Below are 8,413 nucleotides of genomic sequence, written 5' to 3'. Positions count from 1 at the left end.
AGCAGTAGATATAATGGTCACTGAATTAGGTTTTCCGATTCCTGGTCATTTTAGTTCACTGATTCCTGAAATGCTGATGTTCACTCTAACCATCTCCTGCTTAATGATCTGGATAACCACGATGGTGTGATCACTCACCTAGAGCCAGACATCCTGGGATGTGAAGTCAGGTAGGCCTTAGGAAGCCTCACTATGAACAAAGCTAGTGGAGGTGATGGAATTCCAGCTGAGCTATTTCAAACCCAAAAAGGTGATGCTGTGAAAGTGCTGCACTCAATATGCCAGCAAATTTGGAAAACTCAGCAGTAGCCACAGGACTGGAAAAACTCAGCTTTCATTCCAATCCCAAAGAAAGGCAATGCCAAACAAAGTTCAAACTACTGTACAATAGCACTCATTTCACATGCTAGTGAGGTAATGCTCCATATCCTTCAAGCTAGGATTCAGCAGTACATGAACTGAGAACTTGAAGATATATAAGTTGGATTTAGAAAAGCTTTGTTCATAGCAATGTTTCCTAAGGCCCACTTGACTTCGCATTCCAGGATGTCAGGCTCTAGGTGAGCGATCACACCATGGTGATTATCTGGGTCATGAAAATCTTTTTTGTACAGTTCTTCTGAGTGTTCTTGTCACCTCCTTAATATCTTCTGCTTCTGTTAGTTCCATACTGTTTCTGTCCTTTATTGTGCCCATCTTTGCATGAACTGTCCACTTGGTATCTCTAATTTTCTTGAAGAGATCTCTAATCTTTCCCATTCTATTGTTTACCTCTATTTCTTTGTATTGATCACAGAGGAAGGCTTTCTTATCTCTCCTTGCTATTCTTTGGAACTCTGCATTCAGATGGGTATATCTTTCCTTTTCTCCTTTGCCTTTAGCATCCCTTTTTTTCTCAGCTATTTGTAAGGCCTCCTCAGACAACCATTTTGCCTTTTTGCATTTCTTTTTCTTGGGGATGGTCTTGATCACCGCCTCCTGTACAATGTCACGAACCTCTGTCCATAGTTCTTCAGGCACTCTGTCTATCAGATCTAATCCCTTGAATCTAATTGTCACTTTCAGTGTGTAGTTTTAAGGGATTTGATTTAGGTCATACCCTAATGGTCTAGTGGTTTTCCCTACTTTCTTCAATTTAAACCTGAATTTTGCAATAAGGTGTTCATGATCTGAGCCACAGTCAGTTCCTGGTCTTGTTTTTGCTGACTGTATAGAGCTTCTCCATCTTCAACTGCAAAGCATATATCAGTTGGATTTTGGTATCGACCATCTATCTGGTGACGTCTGTGTGTAACCAAGGACAGTCGCTTCAGGCGGTGTTTCCCCTTTTTCCTCTCTCTGGTGCCCTCTGGTGGGTCTTACAACGGCTGGTCCCCGCTCTGAGTCCATCCTCCTTCCGCAGCCACCACTGTCCTCAGCAGATTCTTCTCTTGTCATACCAACCTCCCACTGCCCGCTCCCCCGCCGGCGCCCTGGCCATTCCCCACTGCTCTGTGCTGGCATCTCCTTTGGAGTCTTAGAAAGCTGCAGCCACACCCCTGGAATCCGGGAGGGCCCCTTCCTCCACCTGGTGGGTTAAAACTTCTGCACACAAGCAGTTTTGCTTGATCCACGATCTTAAACAGCAGCTGTGAGATGAAGGTAGAACCAGGGGCAGATAAGAGAGCACATTGCTTAAGCTCCCCAGCCCTTTGATGTGAAGAGTTTTGTTCCTGGTCCAAGCCAGCTGGCCCTTTGTACCTGGGAAATTGTGTGTTCTCTGCTTTTGTTTAACTTGGAAGAGATTTTGGCTTTTGTCAAGGTCATTCTTTTTAGCCCAGAGTGCATTAAATATTACATACTTGGCTGCCCACATTTTTATTTGTCTGTTCTTGATCCTTTTACATACAAAGTAAGAGGGAATTTTCAGGAGAGCTTCCCTAAAGCAACTCTTTGAGCATATTTTCAACTCAGTCTCTATTTCACTCCCATCTTGCTTATCCATTGCCTTTTGGGCACCCAGAGAAGTAATATTGTACTTTTCACCTCTTTGGTCTAAGGATTCATGACTGCTGGGTTGCCTCTTAAGGAAATTTGGGGATAGCTATATGTCCTTCCTGTGAGTAGGAGGGAAGGGAGAACCAGTGCATTACATCAACCTGATAGAAAGTACTGTTGCCACTGAATCTACTGCTCAGAGGAACTTGGCCCATGGAGGAAGGTCAAGGAGCCTGTGGGGAGAGGCCACAGCCCAGCAGCTGTCTTGTGGGGAAAAGGCTCACTGGATATTCCAAACGTGTCCTCCATCTTCTCCCCAGAAGCCCTGGCTGAGTGTAAATTTACACTTCAAGGAGCAGGAATCCAAGAAATACAGGATATGATGTAGAATTAGCAGGCAAAGAGACCAGTAAAGTGGATATTTAAATGCAAATACTGACTTGATAAGATGGCTATAAATATTCATGCAATTGTAAAAGTTGACTTACAAAAACAGAAGAAAATACATTTGGACAAATCTAAAGCTAGTGTTATGAAACTAAACTTCCTAACATTTGGGAAGGAGTGGTGTATTGCTTGGAAAAGAAAGAAAGGAATAAAGAAAGAAAGAGAAGTCGCTCAGTCATGTTCGACTCTTTGCAACCCCATGGACTATAGCCTACCAGGCTCCTCAGTCCATGGAATTTTCCAGGCAAGAGTACTAGAGTGGGTTACCATTTCCTTCTCCAGGGGATCTTCCCAACTCGGAGATCGAACTTGCGTCTCCTGCATTACAGGCAGATGCTTTACCTTCTGAGCCACCAGGGAAGATCCATTGCTTGGAAAATAGATAAGAAAAGTATGCTAAAGGTCTCTTTTTGCTCAGATTAAACGATATTGATTAACTCCTCAGGTTAATAAGTCTATGTAGTTTTAGACTTAAGGGTAATCATTAGTAGAATATCAACAGGACAGAAATACATCAAAGCATCAAGGAAGAAAAGGAACAAACAAAATATGACAAACTCAGCAAGTGATAGGGAAGGATATATACCATTAAGCCATATTCACCAGCAGTCACAAGAAACGTGATTCTCCTGTTAAAAAGAAAAATTTTTAGTTATGTCAAAGCTATAGGATGGTAGATGCATTTCTCAAGGACAACATGACATAGAGATACTTAAAATGCTGGGACAAACAAAAGAAAATACTTGGTGATAATTATCAAAAGGGACAAAAATATGTTTATGCTGCTAAAAAGTACAATTCAGTAAAAGACAAATCACCAGTTTTAATGTGGATTGAATGTATCAAAGTAACTTTTCAAATAAAGCATCTTTTAATAAAATATGATTATAATGTGAAAAATCAGCACACTAACCCTAACTTAGAAATGACAAGACATGATTCAGTTCATCATCAGTTCAGTCGCTCAGTCATGTCCGACTCTTTGCGACCCCATGAACTGCAGCATGCCAGGCCTCCCTGTCCGTCACCAATTCCCAGAATTTACCCAAACTCATGTCCATTGAGTCGGTGATGCCATCCAACCATCTCATCCTCTGTCATCCCCTTCTCCTCCTACCCTCAATCTTTCCCAGCATCAGGGTCTTTTCCAATGAGTCAGCTCTTTGCATCAGGTGGCCAAAGTATTGGAGTTTCAGCTTCAACATCAGTCCTTCCAATGAACACCCAGGACTGATCTCCTTTCGGATGGACTGGTTGGATCTCCTTGCATTCCAAGGGACTCTGAAGAGTCTTCTCCAACACCACAGTTCAAAAGCATCAATTCTTTGGCACTCAGCTTTCTTTATAGTCCGACTCTCACATCCATACATGACTACTGGAAAAACCACAGCCTTGACTAGACGGACCTTTGTTGACAAAGTAATGTCTGCTTTTTAATATGCTATCTACGTTGGTCATAACTTTCCTTCCAAGCAGTAAGCGTCTTTTAATTTCATGGCTGCAGTCACCATCTGCAGTGATTTCTGATCCCCCCAAAATAAAGTCTGTCACTGTTTCCACTGTTTCCCTATCTATTTGCCATGAAGTGATGGGACCAGATGCCATGATCTTAGTTTTCTGAATGTTGAGCTTTAAGCCAACTTTTTCACTCTCCTCTTTCACTTTCATCAAGAGGCTCTTTAGTTCTTCTTCACTTTCTGCCATAAGGGTGGTGTCATCTGCATATCTGAGGTTATTGATATTTCTCCCAGCAATCTTGATTCCAGCTTGTGCTTCTTCCAGCCCAGTGTTTCTCATGATGTACTCTGCATATAAGTCAAATAAGCAGGGTGACAATATACAGCCTTGATGTACTCTAAGACATGATTAAAAAGCAATTAACAGAGACAACAGTATAACGTAAACATTTGGTAATCTCAAAATGGAGTTCTTTTCAAGCATGATCTAAATTCCAAAAACCGTAAAGGAAAAGTTTTGTCTTACTTTCTTAATTGAGATGATAATTGTAATCTTTATAAATAATTGTTTAACTTCAATAACCTCATGCAAAATGCTGGACTGGATGAACCACAATCTGGAATCAAGATTGCTGGGAGAATGATCAACAACCTCAGATATGCAGATGATATCACTCATATAGCAGGAAGTGAAGAGGAGTAAAGACTATTGATGAGGGTGAAAAAGAAGAGTGGAAAAGCTGGCTTGAAACAGTATTAAAAAACGAAGAACACGGCATCTGGTCCCATCACTTCATGGCAAATAGATGAGGAAAAAATGGAAACAGTGAGAGATTTTCTTTTCTTGGGCTCCAAAATCTTATTAAAAAGTAGAGACATTACTTTGCTGGCAAGGGTCCATAGTCAAACCTATGTTTTTTCCAGTAGTCATGTACAGATGTGAGAGTTGGACCATAAAGAAGGCTGAGTGCTGAAAAATGGATGCTTTCTAATTGTGGTGCTGTAGAAGACTGTTGAGGGTCCCTTGGACAGCAAGGAGATCAAACTAGTCAATCCTAAAGGAAATCAGCCCTAAATATTCACTAGAAGGACTGAGATGCTGAAGCTGAAGCTGCAATACTTTGGCCACTCGATAGGAGGAGCTGACTCATTGGAAAAGACCCTGATGCTGGGACAGACTGAAGGCACAAGGAGAAGGGGACAACAGAGGATGAGGTGGTTGGGTGGCATCACTGACTCATGGAGATAAGTTTGAGCAAACTCTGGAAGATGCTTGAGGACAGGGAAGCCTGGTGTGCTGCAGTTCATGGGGTCACAAAGAGTTGGACAGGACTTAGTGACTGAATAACAATTTCAGTAAGTCCTTTACATATTGTTTTACTTGTGATTTCTCTCAAAGTTTCAAAGTCCAGTTAATTCCCTAACAATTTAAAGTATCCCGGGGACTCCCCTGGTGGTGCAGTGGATAAGAATCTACCTCTAGTGCAGAGGGCATGGGTTCAATCCCTGTCTGTGAAGATTTCGCCTGCTGTGGTGCAACTAAGCCCATGGGTCACAACTTCCGAGTCCATGCTCCAGGGCCCACAGGCGCAGCTAATGAGCCCCTGTGCTGCAGCTGCCGAAGCCCGCGAGCCTAAAGCTTGTGCTTCGTAAGAAGACAAGCTGCCACGGTGCGAAGCCTGTGTACCGCAACCAGAGAAACCTGCGTGTAACAACGAAGACCCAGCGAAACCAAAAATAAATAAACAAACAAAAACTTTTAAAATAATTTCTAAAGTATCCCGGACAATAGAAAAAGATGAAGATAATTTCAATTGTTTCCAAAGTTAGCACAACTCTAATAGAAGAACATGATAAGACGTGAGAATCTGAAGCCCAATTTTACCTATGGATGTAGATGCAAAACTACTAAAGCTACTGTTCAGCAAGTTGAAGCATCAGCACGTAAAGAAGTGTGGCTCCACGACACTCCTGGTTGGGAAGCAGAGCTGTAAGACTGCGCGTACATGAAACAGTGTGTTCATCCAGCATCGTACCAGCAGATTTAAAAAGAAAAGTCCTAGGACTGTCTCGGTTAAAAAGGTATTTTACTATCTCAATACCCATCCCTGCTAAATACTCCTTGTTAACTAGAGAAAGAAGAACATTGTCCCAATATGGTTGCCTTTTTGCCACAACCAATCAACCACACACTTGATGGAGAAGTACCCATTCCTGCCAGGCAAGGGCGAGGCCACCTCTGTCATCCCGATTAGTCAACATTGTTTGAGATGATGCAGGCACCTGAATGAGATATAAGACAAATAAAAAAGACTTTCTTCTGAAAAGATATACTCGAAAATTTCATTACTTTATACAGACATCTGTGCCTGCTTTTAGAATTTGTTGCTTGGCCGTCCCAGAGCATTTCCACAGAGGACCTGGAATAGCGGGGCCTGGCCCCAGAGCACGTGCTGCACCCCAGGAGGCCTAGGCTCCCCTGCACCGCCCTTAGGCCCCTTCCAGGATGCACACACTCAGATGAGCTGCCACGTGCAGTTATTTTGGCCTGTGGGAGCCATGGGGCCTGGTTTGCCTCACACACGTCCTGTCCTCATGCCCGCCTGTCAGGGCTTGAACTGGAGCCCCAAGGAAGGCTGACCCTTCCTGACCCTCCAGCACCAACAGGAAGGACAAACCAAAAAAAAAAAAATGCTGTGTGGACACATCTGCCTGGCAGGGTGGAAGAAGAGGACAGAGGGGTCAAGGTGGCTCTGTCTCCATGCTGGGGACGGGGCCCTGCCATCCCACATCAGCCCCGGGGGGGGATGACCGAGCACACGCACCTCGACAGGGCCCTCAGCCCACCAGCCCACGGGCACAAAACAGGCCCTAGACTCCCGCCAACGTCAACGCCCCTGCACAGCACAGGGAGATACAAGTCAGACACCAGTAACATGGCTGTAGTTCTGAGTACAGATCGAGGGACACTGCTAATAGACTGGGAGGGAGAGTGGTTTAGAAGTCAGTGTGTGGGATGCAGCCTCAGTTTTAAGTATATGCAAAGCACACGTTCTACCACTGAGCTACACCCCTACAGAGGTGATTTTTGTTCCTTTTGCTTTCCTTCATATTTCGTATTGTACGTAGAGATGGGTCACTTATTCAAAAGCATAAAATTAGAAGCTGTTAATTAAGATCTTCCTATGTCACCAGATAGAGGACAGAATTAAATCACACAGAAAACCTCTGTAAAATACCCAGAACATTATAAAAGAAGCAATTTGGGAGAAGGAAATGGCAACCCACTCCAGTGTTCTTGCCTGGAGAATCTCAGGGACGGGGAAGCCTGATGGGCTGCCGTCTATGGGGTCGCACAGAGTTAACACGACTGAAGCGACTTGGCAGCAGCAACAGCAGCAGCAGTACATCTGTAACAGGGAAGAATAAAACTGACTCCATTTTGACCCTATTTTTTTAAAACCTTTTTCTCTGTTGTCTGTACTTAGTCATGCTGGCTCTGCTTTTCAGCTTTGTAAAAAATGTCACCGATAGCCTGAAAAGTACATGATAGCTCATTCTCAAGGTTCTGCCTCTCAGGCTTTACCTTTAAGGATATAACACTTTTCTTTTATATAGAGATAAAAGGCTATAAAATGAAAATAGCATTTCTCTTGCTGGAGGTTTACAGAAGCATTATGACCATATCTACATGGGCATCTGCAAGAGCAAAGGATTCATCCTCTCCAGAATCTGGCCAACACTGAAAAGTTTGCAGCAATCAGTCACAGCTGCTCCCCTTTTAGTATAAAGTAAGCTTGAATTCTGATCCGAGGAAGATGATTCTTTAGGACACTAGTCTGCTATTTTCTTAGTGTGCTGGCTTTTCAAATAAAATCACTATTCCTTGCCTCCATACCTTGTCTATCAAATTATTTGCCTATCATGCAGTGAGCAATATGAGCTTGGACTCAGTAACACATCTATTCAGTGCAATCAATTCTTGATCAACAACTGTGATCACAACAATTTCTAAATAGTTTGTGCAATAACATGGTATTTACTATTATACCATGCACCATTTCTAAACTTACAAGTTCATTTATTCATTAAATATATTAGAATGTGCACATGAATAAGGTAATTTATATGTCATATAAATGTTTTTAAAGTGACATTATTATAATATAATATCCTCTGTACTTAGAAAAAGGCAGAATGCCCAATCAAGGCAAGTATGGGGTTGGCCAAAAGTTCATTTGGATTAAGAACTTATGAAAAAACCTAAATGAAATTTTTGTTTTTGGTCAACCCAATGTATATGTTTTAGAGTCAGTATCACAATATTTTTAGCTGTATGACCTCAGAAGAGTAATAGCCTCTCTTAATTTGTTTTCTTACCTAGAAGATGGGAAAAAAATAAGTGTCTATTTAATTAGTTATGCCATTTAGATTAGTGAGAACATGTTAAGTGCCTAAAACACTGTGAGGCATATAGATAGGTTTTAAAAAAGGTATCTACTACTTCCCCAATACTTATAAATATGTAATTT

The sequence above is a fragment of the Bos mutus genome, chromosome 26, assembly GCF_027580195.1.
Source record: "Bos mutus isolate GX-2022 chromosome 26, NWIPB_WYAK_1.1, whole genome shotgun sequence".
Classification (NCBI taxonomy): Eukaryota; Metazoa; Chordata; class Mammalia; order Artiodactyla; family Bovidae; genus Bos; species Bos mutus.
Note: the sequence above shows the minus strand (reverse complement) of the source record.